We start from the raw sequence: 17,611 nt of genomic DNA, 5'->3' as shown, positions 1-17,611 counted from the left end.
TTAGAGAGGTGAAAGATGTTATTAAACATGAATTCCTACCAAAGGAACCTGAGAAGATAGAGATTGAGCTAAAGGAGGAGGAATCAAACTCTACATTAGAAGAGGAATCAGAAGATGAAGGGCCACAAACTCCAGCTCTGAGAAGATCAGTTCGAGAAAGAAGGCAACTAGAAAGGTATAGTTCAGTTTCCTTCTCTTCAAATTTTTCTTTATCTATAACTGATGATGATCCCAAAACTATCAGGGAAGCAATCGATTCAGAGGATGGAAAACTCTGGAAGGAGGCCATGGTTGATGAAATGGAATCTTTGCACAAAAATGAGGCTTGGGATCTGGTGGAGTTGTAGGTTGGAAGAAAACTCATTGGCAACAAATGGGTGTTTAAGAAGGAGATGAATGCAGAAGGTAACGTGGAGAAATAAAAAGCTCAATTGGTAGGAAAAGGTTATTCTCGGGTGTCGGGAATTGATTTTGGTTATAATTTTTCTCCTAAAGCGAAGGTAGCTTCTATTAGATTTGTTTTATATGTTGTTGTTGCTTTTGATTTTGAGGTAGAACAGATGGATGTGAAGACAACATTTCTTCATGTGTATCTAGAAGAAGTCTACATGAAGCAACCTGAATGCTTTGCGGTGAAGGGTAAGAAAGAATTGGTATGTAGGTTAAAATAGTATTTGTATGGGTTAAAATAGTCACCAAGGATGTGGTATCAGAAATTTGATACATATATACGGGGACTTGGCTTCACCAGAAGCAAAGTAGATCATTGTGTGTATTTTAAATTAATTAGTGACCGTGTTATTTATTTGGTATTATATATGGATGATATGTTGGTGATTAGAAATAACAAAGAAATTATCCAGGAATTGGAGACCAAATTGTCCTCCAAATTAGACATGAAAGAACTTGGTGTTGCAAAATATATTTTGGGCATGGAAATTAAACAAGATCGGGAAAAAAGGAAGCTCTGGTTAAAACAATGGAAGTATGTTGAGACAATATTACAGAGGTTTAATATGCAGGATAGTAAACTGGTGAAGGTTCCTATTCTTGTCAGTGTAAATTTATCTATTGAACAGTGTCCTGATACACAAGAAGAGGAAGAAAACATGTGTCGTGTTCCATATGCAAGTGCAGTCGGTAGCCTAATGTATGCAATGGTTTGTACTAGACCATACATTGCACATGCAGTGGGAGTATTGAGCATGTTTATGTCAAAACCAGGGAAGGATCACTGGACAATAATGAAACGGGTTTTTTGGTATTTGCGTGGCACTAGTGATTATGGTCTGTGCTACCAAGGAAGACCAGGATTAGATAGAGTTTTGGAAATTTGTGGCTTTGTTGATGCAGACTGGGCTGGAGATCTAGATCACAGAAGATCTACAAGTGGGTATGTGTTTAACCTATTTGGAGATGCAGTCAGGTGGATGAGCAAGAGACAGTTTGTAGTGGCACTTTCAACTATAGAGGTGGAATGCGTGGCAGCCACTCATGCAAGAAATGAAGTTGTTTGGTTGCAGAGCTTGTGTTCAAGTATGGGGTTAGTACAATGAGCTATTAGGATAGACTATGATAGCCAAAGTGCAATTTTATTGGCCAATATCCTTGCTTATCATTCAAAGACAAAGCACATTGATGTTCAGTATCACTTTGTAAGGAATATGGTTGAGGAAAAAAAGGTGTTGCTAGAAAAGGTGGACACCTTGAAGAATATTGCAGATGCATTGACAAAGTCTGTGAGCACTTAGAAGTTCTCTTGGTGTAGAGAAACAATGGGCATTGCGGGGTTGGACCAATGACTAAGTTCTCCTGTGGCCCCTTGTGGAAAGAAAACAACAAGTGGGAGAATGTTGGGTGTGCGCTATATTCTTTCCACAACTAGCCCCACACACAAGGGCTAATAGGGGGGGAAATAGCCCCCCTTGTTCGTTGTGTCGAGCATAGTAGGGGGGTCATAGGGGAGGCAGTATCCTCCCTCTACGGGGTCCAGGGCAGTGCCCTGGGGAATTTGTTTTAGATCCTATACTAGGTGGGCGGACCTACCTATGGTTTTGTGCATGGTTTAGGGCATGATGGTTTTCTGCCCATGCTATTTTGTAGATCTTGTCAAGGGAGCTATGGTTATGTTCTAATCCAGGGTTAATGGATTGGGGTATATGGATGCTTCAGCATGTCTATATATGTATTGTAACATTAAAAGGAATATAATGAAAAATCAATCTGGTAGTCCTGGTTTTGGGATCCAGGGGAAAATCTCTGTGTCTATCTGTTTTATGTTTTATGCTCTCACCATTGTTTATTTTCTGTTTTTAGAATTCATATGTAGGTAATTTTTGTACAGGGTTAAAACCTATAGGCTTCAGCTTCTCTTCTTGAAGCCAGGCCTAGGATGATAAAATGAAGAAGCTGCAGAGGTATTTCAAACTCCAAAATTATGGTCTTCTAGAGGAACCACAAACATTGTTCTATCTTTACTGGTCCTGGAAGGTCCCTCTCAGAAATATGAAGAGAAGGTCACATAATAGAATAGGGCTGAAAACCTTAGAAGGTACTCTTCTTCCTTAAAAAGTATGCTCTATGATTTGACCACAATACATTAGTGGATCAACTCCAGAATGTGTAGAATTAGACTTTCAATGTGAGGCAGATCCACCTACAAAGTTTAAGAAACCCAACGATGCCCTTAAGTTCTGAAACAACAAAACAAACTGAAAAACCCTTGTTATTCTACAAGTTTGAGCATCTCTTTAGATTTGGCACTCCCCCACAGGGATGAAACAATTTTCAGAGCTAGAAGATGTGTGTTGAATTGTTGTCAAGTGATGGAGATGGGATACAATTATATAGTTTTGAGAAAACATTTAAGGGGTATGATTCATATTTTTAGGAGGGAAATTAAAATGATATTTAAATTTTAAAAATACTTTGAAGCCCAAAAATACTAATGTCCATTTTCATTTGGAAACCATCCTCAAAGGGCTTTCGCCATGATTGTGTTTTAATTTAATTTATAGCAAGGGCCTTATAACATGGAGATTTATTTTAGTCAAATAATTCCTCATGATATTTAGCCAAAGAGAGGTTGCCACATCATCAAGATTTGGGGTTTTCACCCACAAACTATGTCCTTAAACTTAAACAATCATAACTCCCAAACCGTGAAGGCTCTCGTGGTGTGCTACATTCCACCGAAATCGGCTCAACGAGGAGAATCCAACAAAGATGATCTAGAATAAAAAAAATTACGATTTTCCATGTCATTTTGGTCAGCAAAGGTGGGGCATCTCCTGGTGTTACTTGGGTTAACATCAATGGCAACCACATTTCAACAATCTCCCCCTTTGTCAATGATGGTAACACATGTACTCCGCCTGCAATCACTACTCCCCCTGGCTGCATGCTTTTGATTCCCCTATCATGTATTCTCTCTCCCTTTGACATCAATGGCATACACAACACTCCTACGATTCCATTTTACTAGGCCTAGGTGGACTTGCCATAACTGTAATGGAGTTGGGGTTTATTATTTTTTTTTTTTAGGGTTTGCATGCTTAACCCAACTTGGTTAAGCTCTTGTTGAATACAAACAACCATTGTTTGAGTCATCCATACGGCTTCGTCCATTCGCTCATGAGAATCAACCAGTTATCAATTGTTTAATGTATATCAAGTAATTGTTAGAGATTTCCTTATGACAATATGTTGAGTAATTTGTTTTAGGATAGGCTTTCATCAAATTCTTGTTTACAAAATAATTACAATTATGGCCTCTTGGGTTTTCTTCCAATTACAATTACAGGTGGAGACCTATTTACAGTGACTGCTTTTAACATTTTTGCCTTCCTTTCAGGTTGTCACCCTACCCATCGAGTCTGGTTACCTCTACATGTAGAATTATTTCACCTATTCCTAATTTTCTCAAGTTAAATTATTATTTCCATGCATAAGGTTGTAATCCATTATGGTTTCATCATTTTGCAGGTTAGGGATTTCTACATGTTCACCCTATTGTTGGTTGGAGATTGCAACATATTGCTGCAACTTCAAGGAGTTAAGCCTTTTTAGAGACATTCTCATTATCATTTTCCTTCTTTCCCCCAAGGATTTATTTAAGACTCATAAGGAAATGTTTTTGACTTACTGCAAACCCTTTCATGCATCGTTATGCTTTATTTTCCTATTTTAATAACATCGTTTACAGCCTTAACCTTACAAGTTTCACCCTGTTTATTGACAGGTTTTGAATGGGGAAATTTTAATTATTATTTCCATAAGATTGAACCTAGAAACTGAACCTCAATCCTCGACAATTTATGTACTAAATTACTCAATATTTTCTTGGTGTAAATTATTAATTAGTTTATTTTTTACTTCACCCTACAAAACCTCTGGTTTTGAATATTGGTTTCAATATATTGACCATTTTGTCTAGGGTTTTATTTCTAGTAATGAGTCATTACTTGTTTTTCTATTTATGTGACTATACTAAGTTCCTCTTGTTTAGTTGTGCATTTCTTATTTTAAAAATGGTATATAATTTCCTATTACTTGCGACTTATAGTGAAATAATATCAATGGTTGCAAAAGTTCCTATTACATTTTTCTTTCTAGACTATCAACACATTTGATGATTCTTTCTTATAGTTATATATGTTCCACCTCATGCATCTCTACTCCACATATATTTATATAATGGCTTGTTTTTATTTTTGTTGTAAGCATAAACTTAGAAAAGTTTTGTTTTGCAGTCTTAGTTTAGTCTAGAGTAGCATGTGTGGGCTTGTAATCAAGCCTACTTTCCCTCTCCAAACCCTTGTTTTGAGTTCATAACTATCTCTGGGTTGTTGTTATTTACCCAGATCAATCAAAAGACTAATAAAACTCACGACAACAAATAAATATTTCATCAGTCCCGTTTCAAATTAGATCACAACAGTCCTTTTCCTTATGTAAAAGTCATAACATAACAATTACAGAAAATAACTTACACCTAGAAAGAAACAAAAACATAAAACAGAAGCACACACATAATACTTATCTTTTTCAATCAGTTTAAGTTACCATGAAAATCACAATGGGAAGGAGATTTCTCCACCCAACTAATGAGTACAGTATCCACAACCAGAACTCCCCCCAAGTTAGTTTCACTTCCAGCGCAGTTTCTAAACAGTGACCATATCAGGTCTAATCTAAGACATTCTTTGACCCCTACCAGGTCTAGTCTAGCATTTCAACTAAGAACTTGAGATTTAGTTTTTGATTCCATTGGCCAACCATCTCAAGAATCCCTGACTTGGCATCTTCCTGGCTCCCTCAACAATTTCCTGTCTAAGGGTAATAATCTTACATCTTTGTTCTCCTCCCTTGGGCCTCCTCCACCAAGGTTCCAAGTTCACAAGGTTTTCTCGAGATTTATTCCTCTCACCATCATGACTCCCTTTTCCCTAACTGAGATAATTTATCTCTAGGGAGAGGAATCTGGGTAGTTAACCACCTCTACCCATAATTGTCTTATGGCATGTGAAACTCTCTTTCAACATCTTTTCCCATCATAATTTTCATTGCCAACCATAAACAATACTTTTTAATGAAATTTAGAAAGATAAACATTTATGTTTATCACTTATTCATATCAAGCCTTCACCATGGCCCACAATTTTCCAAGTGACTTTAGCAAAAGTAAATTAAAATATTTACAATTCATGAAGGGAATTACATTTGCAAATCAAGAGATTTTATCCATATCAAGGTTTCCTAGATTGTCTATCATTAAGATGGATCTGTCCTAGTTTTATCTAAAGTGGGATTGAAATGTTTTATTTATGATCGAAATTAATTATATAAATATATACTAAGCTCATATTGAAATATATTTATTAACATGGATATTTCAAACATTTCATTTAAGGCTCACATTAAAATAATAAATAAATAAATTACACATTTTCATCTTAATGGAAATTGAAAATATAAGTTTTTTATTAATTACTTTAAATATAAATAAAGTTGATTTTAAATTATATTATTTAATATGATATTTAAATATTTTATTTATGATTGAGAATGATATATGTATGTATATATTTATCAACTCCATTTTGAGAATGGAAGGAATTACACAACTCCTCAACTATACAATGCATCTCTTGATACAATAATATATAGAAATAAAATGCAATTGAGATAACTTTCTAATTTCTATATCTAAATTCAAAAAGCTGTATTTTATTTTAAGAAAAGTAGTTGTCATAGATTTCCAACAAAACTACAATGTTAATCACAAGAAAATTCAACTTTTCAAGGAATCTTGTTTTTAAGTTTATCCGTTTATGCATTAATTACTTCTTTTATAATGTTTATGTAATATTTTTTTTCTTGATATAGTCAAAATGGAATCTGCCCATGGTATTTTCCCATGGTATCTTCCTATGGTATTTTCCTTCATTTATCGAGGGAAAACAATAAAATAAAGTTTACAGAGAGTCCATGAAGCCTGTAAAAGGGTATAGGAGCTAGGCATTTGGATCATCCTGAGTTTTTCTATCTCATTTTGTGTTTTCTAAGAACTTGGTGCGGCCAATTGTAGCGTGATCCTGGGATGAAAACCCCGAAGTGACAAATGTGTCTGGTGGATCCATCTAGGATTCACAAGTGTGCTTCAATGTCTTAGATTGGTCATTGATGAGTAGTCGTACATGTCAGTGTGCTTCAATGTCTTAGATTGGTCATTGATGAGTAGTCATACATGTCATCAGCAGGGCTTCAATATGACTTGTATGGGCACGTATCTTTGTTTTCAAGTTATTAATATAAATAAAAGGCTTCATTTTCATATCCCTTTTGTGTTCGGTGTTTTTTATTACAAGCATTTTAATTACAACACTAAAGTGTGCCATATCTATTAAATAAATTTACGTTTGGCATCTTACATCCCAAACAATGGTATAAAAGCAGGTTTCGGCTTGAGGGTTTATTGCAAATCAACTTTGGGAAAGATCGAGGGTCTAAAAGAAACTAGTATTCAATGATCATCCATAATCACCCTATCAAGAATCTCAATAGTTTTGGTGGCTCTTTGGAGCTACTCTAATTGACTTATCATTGTTAAATTTCCAGTTGTCTTTAGTGCCATTTTTTGGAATCTTTTCTGGTGGATTTTTCGAATCAAATTTCTCTAAAATCTGGCTGGAATTCATTAAAATCACAAATTTGATGATTAATCCCTACACAATAGAAGTGGCCTAAGGGTTTATTAGGGTGTTGAGTCCATATATACACTCAAAAAACTAGTTTAAATGACACAAATCAATATTTCACCACAATTTTTCTGCCAGATTCTTTCACAAGAAACTCCAAAAAGTGGCACTAAAGACAACTCTGTTAAATTTTATTCTCGAGTTCAAGATGCCATTGTGATTACCATTTTTGCAAGTGATTTTGAAGATCATGTTATAGTCACTTGCCAAGGAAAAAACTATAAAAACACTAAATAAAAGATATTTTATCCAAATTATTTTAAAGGGGATGAATTTTTTTTTTTTTTTGTTATGTTGGCCAAATTATGCTTCAAGATTATATTTAAGTCCAAACTAATTTTTTCTCAACGAAGAGAAAGTCTTCTAAAAAGGGTTCTGAACAAAACTTATAAGGGTTAAATTACTAATTGGAATACAAGCTGACCAGATAATTATTTTAATCTTCCAAAGGGCTTAATTATTATTTTGAAAGATGAAGGTGAGAGCCCTTTGATGACATTATTCACTTTTTGAATTGCAATAAATTTATCAATCACATGGCTATTCAAATGTAGAAGCCGATTTAGACACTTGCATAGCGAATTGTGGCCAGATCAAGGAGCTGAGCACCTCAGATTTCACCATACAGAAGCCATGCGTTGAAAGCCACACTGAGAGGCCATATTCATTAGCGCCATGGTCAAATTTTCTAGTTGTGAGGGTCTTAAGGCCATGTAGCTTTCGCGTTGGAGGGTCGAGAGGCCACAATCATCAGCCTCAAGGGGTAGAGGTCAATTATTTGGGTGCCATAGTTTATAATGCCCATTGGATCCCCCAAAGTCTCTGAATCCAAGCAATAATCACAGTAATTGTGGGGCCACTTTCCATAAAATTTTCTTCCCAACATTACCCACAGTGCCATCCAGATCTGAGTACTTCACAGTTTGATCTTGTTCGGAATTCTTCCACCCAATGCGATGATTGGGTATGTCCACATGAACCAAGAGATGAAGAGATGAAGTGGAAGTATGTCTCGAATTCCTATTCGTACCTGAGATCAAAGTTTGTGAATTTGGCTCTTTGCAAGAAATGTTGAATACTCAATCGAAGTGGGGAAAAATTGGTCATTCTCATTGGTTAGTGTTTTTTTAACAAAAACGATGAGCCAGTAAGCATGTCAGATATCAATCACTGTTGCGTAGCCGAGAAACCAATGGTAGAGGGCCTAGGATCTCTTGAACTTGGCCACCTATATCTGCGTAACAAGCACGAAAACGAGAGCCGAGAATAATATCAATTCTATATGCAACCAGCGAAGGGGCAAGCAGAAGGTCGTGAGGCCTATTTCGATGTTGAGGAGGTTTCCAAGCAGCGAGAAGCCAAGATCGACAAAATTGAGGGTGTCCGTGTTAATGTTATCACCAACATTGTTATTGAGACTCCGAGACCTAGAAGGTGGATCCATTATTGTCATAATTGTTAATAGGTCACAGGGTAATTCCTCGTTGCTATTGAGTTATTCACCACTGCGTATCATTACGGTTATTCAATCCAGCAAAGTGAAAGGTACAAGACCGGAACCATTCATACACCAAATTCCATAGGCCGACAGGCCATACTCTAGTGCACAAAGTTTGATCTAGATTACAATCCGCCATCGAAGAGCTACAGGGTGCCATCATAATGACATAATGACACTATGGTTGCAAGAGTTAAGAGGTGGTGCACTAATACGGTGGTTCAAAGTGGTGATTCAAAGGGCCATCTCAATAGTAGTGGTTTCGGGAGAGGGGCTAAGCTCTTTGTACTTGGATTTCAACTGCAATGAACAAATTTAGTCATAGACCTTTGTAAGTTGGAGGAATTAGACACATGTTTTCCTCGGGTAGGGGAGCTACAATGTAAGAAATTCAGTTGAGCTCCCAAGAAATTCATGCTTGCACTAATACAACCCAAACTTTGGGAGTATCTTGTGAAGAGGTCACGCTCACAAATTGTCTTTTGTCTCAACATGGTCATAGTTTTAACATCGCCACTACCACCTTACAGTAATGATATCATGAGGGAGATATTGCAACTGATAGTAGAAACCCTTCAAGTGTTGAACAATAAAATGCTTCCTACCTTTCTGAAGCATCACAAAATTCTAAAACTCATGGCAGATTTCATCTTTGGCACATTTATTCTAAATTTGGAATGTGATGAGTTAATCTTTTAGTTGCTCCAAGAATTTTACACCAACATTACATCAGATCATCCAAACAATGTCAAAACAAGCATGCAAAAGATTATGTCCCTGTTATTAAAAGGAGATGTTGATATCTGCAAGATATTAAGATCCAAATTATTAACCATTTGGAGGAAGGAACCATTGGTATCACAAGCTTCCTATGATCTAGTCGAGGAGTTGGTTAGGCAAAACATAAAATTGTTTAGAAAGGTTTTGACCAGGAAGAAGCTCACAAGGATGTGTGGAGGAAGCAAGAACAAAGGAAGTAAATCTTGCAACAAGAATGAACTAAGAAGGAGAGGACTATGTTTTATCTGCAAGGGACCATGGGAACCTAACCATTCATGCCTAGGTGATAGGAAAGAGGAAATAAGGATAGGACACGAGGGGATTCCTTCATATCACAGAGGGTCTTCTATAATTAGGTCAATTGATTTTTAGGAGAGCATCCATGGAAAATTTGAGCAGTTAAGTAAAGATGATGAGTAGTAGTGTGATGTTATTCACAGAGATTTACAAGATGACAAGCATTCAAAAGTGCATGGCAAAGTAGAATCCTATAAAAAAGAGTCCATATATTTCCAAAGGGACATCCACAAAGAATTTGAATAGTCAAGTGTAGATAGAAGTGTACCAATTCATCCACGTTCAATAACCAGAGAAGATGAACAACATATTGTCTCCACAGGTGGAGACAGCCAATGGGAAGAAATCTAGGAAGACCTGGATGAAGAACTAGTAGTAGTGAACTGACATGATGATCATGAACATAAAAGGGATTATAACAAACATAGTGTGTAGGATGAGCCATTTCCAGAGATTCGGTCAAAGGTTCAAGTTGGAGTTGTGATAGTTGAGCATCTAATGCAGATAGATGCAGAGACATTCAATCCAAGAAATGGCAAGATAAATATTGGATGAAGAAGATGTGTCTTACATCTTCTCGGGAGAAGCAACCAAGACAATAGTTTATCTATCAAACAGAACTCAACTGAGGCCTAATAGTAATAAAACTCCCTATGATTTGTGGAAGGGAATACCAGCATCAGTTAAACACTTCAAGGTGTTTGGGAGAAAGTGCTTGATCAAAATAAATGATAATAATCACGGAAAGTTTGACTCTTGCATTGATGAGGGAATATTAGACGAGTACTGCACTCGAAGTAAAGGATATAAGTGTTACAACAAGTGAACAAAGAAGATTGAGGATTGCATTGACGTGATAGTAGATGAAATAGATTCACAACCTGGGTCCTCTAAAAGAAACATGAACCGAAATGGTGAAGTAAATACAAATATGAGTTCCTTAGGTCAAGAATAAATAAATTGAGATAGTGAAGGCAAAGAAACAAACACAAATCCAAGGACAAAAACGCCTTCCAGGTATGTACAAAAAGAACATCATGAGAATTAGATACTTGAAGATTCATATACTTGGCAGTTCAAGTTGTGCAAATATGGCTCTACTATCACAGATTGAACCCAGGAATATCATCCGATAAAGTGAGGACAAGTTCTGGGTGAAAGCTATGAATGAAGAACTTGACCAAATTGAAAAGAATGACACTTGGGAGCTTATTCCAAGACCTAGAAAGAAAAATGTCATTGGGACCAAATGGATTTTCACTTACAAACTGAATGAGGAGGGTCAAGTAATCAGGAACAAGGCTCGATTAGTATGTAAAATTTCGAGGAAACCTTTATACCATTAGTAAGACTAGAAGCTATCAAAAATTTTCATGCCCTTTCCAGTCATAAAAACATCAAGTTATATCAGATGGATGTGAAGTCTTCATTTCTCAAAGGATATCTGGAAGAAGAAGTTTACATTGAGAGTCTGGAAGGATTTATGCTCACCACAGATGAAGGGTTTCTATGCAAACTGCAAAAGGCCCTATATGGACTCACACAAGCTCCCAAAGCTTGATATGAAAGGCTAGATAGATACCTTCAGCAATAAGTCTTTAAGAAAGGTATTGTTGACAACAATTTATACATAAAAACTGAAGGCAACCATCTACTAATTGTTGTAGTATATGTGGATGACGTAATATTTAGTAACGACATGGAACAATTGAGCATCAATTCACAAATTATATGAAGACAGGGTTTGACATGTCTGTGATCGGAGAGTTGTATTTCTTCCTGGGATTGAAAATATCTCAGTATCAAAATGAAGTGTTTATCTCCCAATCCAAATACCTTCGAGAAACTCTGAAGAAGCTCAGGCTGGAAGAGTGTAAGCAAGTTAGCACACCCATGGTTACAGGTTGCAAATTGTTCAAAGAATGAGACATGACTAGTCAATCAGATTGAATATAGATCCGTGATAGGAAGCTTGTTATATCTTACAACTTTGATGCCGGAGAACATGCAAGTTGTGGGTATTGTGGCAAAATTTAGGACCTTCTCTTCTGAAATTCATGTTGTTGTTGTCAAAAGGATTTTCAAATAACTTCAAGGAACAACAGAATATGGACTGTGGTATGCTAAGAGAAAATAATTCGCCTACACTGATGTTGATTGGTCTGGTAGTTTTGATGAAAGGAAGAGCACCTCAGGTGCAACTTTTTTCTTAAGGAAATACTTGGTGTCATGGGTCAGCAAGAAACAAACCTCCATTTCTTTATTGACTGTTGAAGCAGAGTATATTGTTGTTGCTACCTATTGCATGAAAATTCTATGGATGAAGCAGACTCTAAAATATATTTAGGTAGAGTTGATTGAGCCTATTCCAATTATGTGTGATAATACAAGTTCAATTAGTATCTCTAACAATCTAGTCATGCATTCAAAGGCTAAGCATATTCCTATCAAGTTCCATTTCTTAAGGGAACAAGTTGTAGCCAATGATGTCAGACTTGAATATGTGGCCATTAAATACCAACTTGCAGATATATTTACTAAGTCACTGGAAAAATATCTCTTTGAATATCTCAAGCAACAGATAGGAGTTGTGACTCCTCCTTCCAAATGACTCCATTTTGGTGGGTGTTGGAAGCTACTCAGCATGTTGGATCAATGGAAGAGTAGACTACAGTGGTTTAGTTGGAGTATTTAAGAGTATCCTTTGTCATTGATGCAAAACGGGGAGAAGATTATTGGGGCATCGAAAACAACCATGTCTAGCTTTAGGGGGGCTTATGGTGTTGCCATCAATGCCAAAGGGGGATATTGTTGGACAGTCGACATTGTCTGGATAACTAGTGGTTCTGAGTGTGTTGACATTGATGTCAACCAATTAGCATGGTAATGATATGGTAGTTGTAGGTTTCTGGTAGAGAATCACCATAGGAGGAGGCTTATTTAAAAGCTATAAAATGATGACTATAGTGATTGGTAGTCCAGGCTCAGGAGGAATCCTATGGTAGCTACAGGCTTCTGGTAGAGAATCACCATAGTAGAAATATTATTGGAAAAGCCATAAAATGATGACTATGTTCAATCGGGTTTCCAGGTTCTTCACATCATATTTCAGGTTTAGAGCCATTTTTTAGGTTACAAATGGGCTCAAAGACTACATCAAACCATCTCCAACAAAAAGTGCTATGAATAATATTTCCAACGATATATGGAAAGCTGAAAATTGCCATTGAAATCAAAAGTTCTTGATCATCGTAGTAAGGAGCTTGAAGTCCTTAAGAGGAAACCAAATATTGGAACCTTGGAGTAGAGGATTGAGTGTAACGTCGGAGCAGGATATATCAGAGATAAGAGAACATTGGAACCTCAGAGAAAAGGTTAGATCGGAACCTTGGAGAAAAGGTTGGATCAGAACCTCATAGCAAGAGACTTATCGAAACCTCAGAGAATTATATATCAGAGAACAAGGCCATCAAAATATTGGAACCTCAGAGCATGTTAGATTAGAGGATGAGTCAATCAAAATATCAGAACCTCGTAATTCTTTATAGATTGTAATTTCTTGGAAGCATTGAGGTTCGTAAAGGAAAATAAATACAACGGAATTCGATGTAGGACCAGGAACCAAGGAGGCTCTTTTTCTCTCCTCCTAATAAACACATGGTCGCAACCAATTGGTCCTTAAGTGCTGAAGTGTAAAATGACATCAACATGATGTGGTAGTATGGCGGTCATGTGGCAGCTTGTTTTTGCATTTTTGGTGACCTAATGGGGAAAATCATGGTGACACGTGTCACCACTTAGGAAGTGCCAGATGGAGAGATGAAGAAAGCATGATGTCATCTCAAAGGTCAACATATCGGAGGTTGAGGACCTCGTAACTTCTATGCAAATGGAATTTGAAACAAGTTAAGATGAAAGTGGCTCCAATGTAAGATTGGCAATTGGTCGTGGATGTTTAGAGAACCAAGGGCATAAACGAGGCTTAGCACCTAAGTGTTATAACCTCAGTCATGACACCCAGTCTTATGATGGAAATGTGATAAAAGGCTAAGGAGAGGGAGATAAACACAATCGAGAATTTGAAATTTTGTAAGGATTGTTCAATAAAAGTTACGATATGGAGGGGATATGGAATTAACTGGCACATGGTTGGGTGGAGAACAAAGGAACTAAGGACTAAGTGCCAAGGGGCTAAAGGTATGAGAACTATGTTATTTCGTAACTTTTCTTTTATATGAGTTACAATATGTTGTGGCTCTGATGTAACAATACAAAGAATTAAAAGGATGAATGGGTCGGCAACTAGAGATTAAATGAAAATCAACAGAGATATTCTATAGAGTTATTGGGATCTGCAGAAAGTGTTGAGAAAAGGAAATGAGGAGAATGGTCCATAGAGAAGAATTTATGAGATGAGGAAATCCATCTCCTACTTCCTATGCACGTCTTGTAGATTTAAATAAGGAATAGAGTGGTCATTCCTTAGCACTTTCAAGCTTTGTGAAGCAATGAATAAGCATGAGAATTCATGGTAAAGTGTTTAGGAAGACTGCGATTAACTTCTCGATACCGAGGACTACATAAGGAGTCAGTGAAGAACTCAAAATCCCATCCTTATGTTTAATGCCATGGCATAATTCAACCATCATTCAACAGCAACAGGAGGAGCCATACAAAGGTACACTTGGGTAGTCTGGAAAAATGAAGTAGAGACAGAATTGTGCAGTGTGCAGTAGAGGATCAAAACCATCGATTTCCATCGAGCAAAGTGGGTAAGAGTGTGTTGTTGAAAATCTTAGCAGTGTGAGTAGATAATGTGTTGTGAAACGACCGCAAGAGCATAACTGAATGGTGTGAAGCAGAGAGCCCGTGTGAGAAAATATAGCAGGTTGAGGATATGTTGTTGTGAGCATATGTTAAAGTGTTATTGTGTAATACTGAAGGAGTCTATGGAATAATAGAGGACTAAGAGAAGAAGTTGTTTCTACAACCAACCAAATTGGTATTTTTTCCATAATTGTATATGCCTCTGTTTTCAGTTTGAAAATTGTATGAAAAGGAGAACAACGGAAAAAATAGGTGGCGGCCTAGATTCAGAAGAGGTTGGTATCCTTTGCAAAGTAAGTTCTTGCTAACCTAAGGGGCTTGGTGCCTCCTGTGTAGGTGCTCACAAACAAACTGATGTAATTAAGTAGGTGCTTAATTTATGTCATTAACAACAACAAATTGGTGGTTTTTTCCCTTTGGGTTTCCACGTGAAAACATCGGTGTCAATATGTCTGTGCTGCTCATGTGATACATTGTATGAACATATGAATGCTTAAGCTTGTTGCTCACTTTCTTTATGAATGAATTCTCTCATAAGTAACAAAAAATAGAGGAAAGAACTAAAATCATATTCAGCAAAAAGTTTTAAGAATATCACTATTATTGATTCACCCCCTCCTCAATAATTCCTAATTCCAACACTAATAGCTATAATAAACAAGAGTATCTCACTACACACGAGAATCCCTACAATTTTAAAATGTTACCAAATGGTTTTAACTTATATACAATCCTCCATGTTGATGGTTTTTGCCAATTCTTCTACTACTGTAACCAGCCTTTCTGTGGCTCCCTTCATGAAGATACTTCCCAATGAGAGAGTTTATTAATTTCCTTTACCATATTCTTTTAAAATTATCAGTGATAAAATCCAAGCTTACTCATACCAGATTCTTATTACAACATTGGAATTATTTATACTTGAGTTATATTATTGGCATTAATGTTATCATCAACATTGTTATTGAGACTCTAAGGCCGAGAAGGTCGATGCATTATTATCATAATTGTTAATAGGCCACAGGGTAATTCCTTTCTGCTATTGAGTTATTCATTACTGCATATCATTGGGGTTATTCAACCCACCAAAATGAAGGGTACAAGTTTGAATCCATTCATACACCAAATTCCATAGGCCGATAGGCCATACTCTAATGCACAAAGTTTGATCTAGATTACAAGGGCGAACAAGCCATGTTCTAGCTTGTGAATTTTACAATCTGCCATCGAAGAGTTATAGGGGTGCCAACATAATGACACTGTGGTTGCAAGGGTTAGGAGGTGGCATGCTAATACAGTGGTTTAGAGTAGTGATTCAAAGGGCCATCATGATAGTAGTGGTTTCGGGAGAGGGGCTAATCTCTTTGTACTTGGATCTGAATTGCAACAAACAAATCTAGTCACGTACCTTTGTAAGTTGGAGGAATTGGACACGTGTTTTTCTAAGGTAGGGGAGCTACAATAGAAGAAAGTCAGTTGGGCTCCCAAGAAATTCATGCTTGTGCTGATACAACCAAAACTTTGGGAGTATCCTTGTGAAGTGGTTAGGCTCGCAATTTCCTCTTGTCTCAACATGATCATAGCTTTAGCATCACCACTACCACCTTAAAATATTGATATCATGAGGGAGACATTACAACTTGTAGTAGAAACCCATCAAGGGTTAAACAACATCATGTTGGCTAGCTTTCAATAAATGGCACAAAATTCTAGAACTCATGGTAGATTTTATCTTTGGCACATACATTCTAAATTTGGAATGTGATGAGTTAATCTTTCAGTTTCTCCAAGAATTTTACACCAACATTACATCAACTCATCCAGACAATGTCAAAACAAGCATGCAAAAGGTTGTGCCCCTATTATTAGAAGGAGATGTTGACATCTGCAAGATACTAAGATCCAAATTATTAACCATTTGGAGGAAGGAACCACTGGTATCACCAGCTTCGTATGATTTAGTTGAGAAGTTTGTTAGGAAAAAAATAAAATTTCTTAGAAGGGTTTTGACCTAGAAGGAGCTAACAAGAATTGATGGAGGAAGCAAGAACAAAGGAAGTAAATGTTGTAGCAAGAATGAACTAACGAGGAGAGGACTATGTTTTATCTGCAAGGGACCACGGGAACCTAATGCATGCCCAAGTGATAGGAAGGAGGAAATAAGGATAGGACAAGAGGGGATTGCTTCATATCATAGGGGGTCTTCTATAGTTAGGTCCATTGATTTTCAGGAGAGGACCCATGGAAAATTTGAGTAGTTAAGTAAAGATGATGAGTAGCAGTGTGATGTTATTCACGGATATTTACAAGATGACAAGCATTCAAAAGTGCATGGCAAAGTAGAATCCTATAAAAAAGAGTCCATATATTTCTAAAGGGACATCCACAAAGAATTTGAATAGTCAAATGTAGATAGAAATGCACCAGTTCATCCACATTCGACAACCGGAGAAGATGAACAACATATTGTCTCCACAGGTGGAGACGGCCAATGGGAAGACATCTAGGAAGATCCAAATGAAGAACCAGTAGTAGTGAACTTACATGATGATCATGAACATAAATGGGATTATAACAAACATAGTCTATAGGATGAGCCATTTCCAGATATTCGGTTAAAGGTTCAATTTGGAGCTGTGATAGTTGAGCATCCAATGCAAATAGATGCAGAGAAATTCAACGGGGCACCAGAATTGCTAGTGGAGACCTTTCAAGAAAATATCATGCATTTCAAGATACACGTTATGATGTTGAAGTAGAGAGTTTGGACAGTCCGAGACAATGTCTTACAAGAGAACTTGGAAATTGAGGAGCTTATAGGGTTATGTGCCGAATCAATGACCAAGTTGTGTGGTGTTGAGGAATGACTCAATTCCCTCACAAGGCAACAAGAGGAGTACAGTTGGGAGTTTTAGAGAAGCCCTCTACGAGTGTACATAGATAAGGCTTG

Source organism: Pinus tabuliformis, chromosome 7 (assembly GCF_031772625.1).
Source record: "Pinus tabuliformis cultivar Carrire ecotype Pingquan chromosome 7, CPIR1, whole genome shotgun sequence".
Classification (NCBI taxonomy): domain Eukaryota; kingdom Viridiplantae; phylum Streptophyta; class Pinopsida; order Pinales; family Pinaceae; genus Pinus; species Pinus tabuliformis.
The sequence above is the reverse complement of the archived record's forward strand: the minus strand, read 5'-3'. Positions refer to the sequence as shown.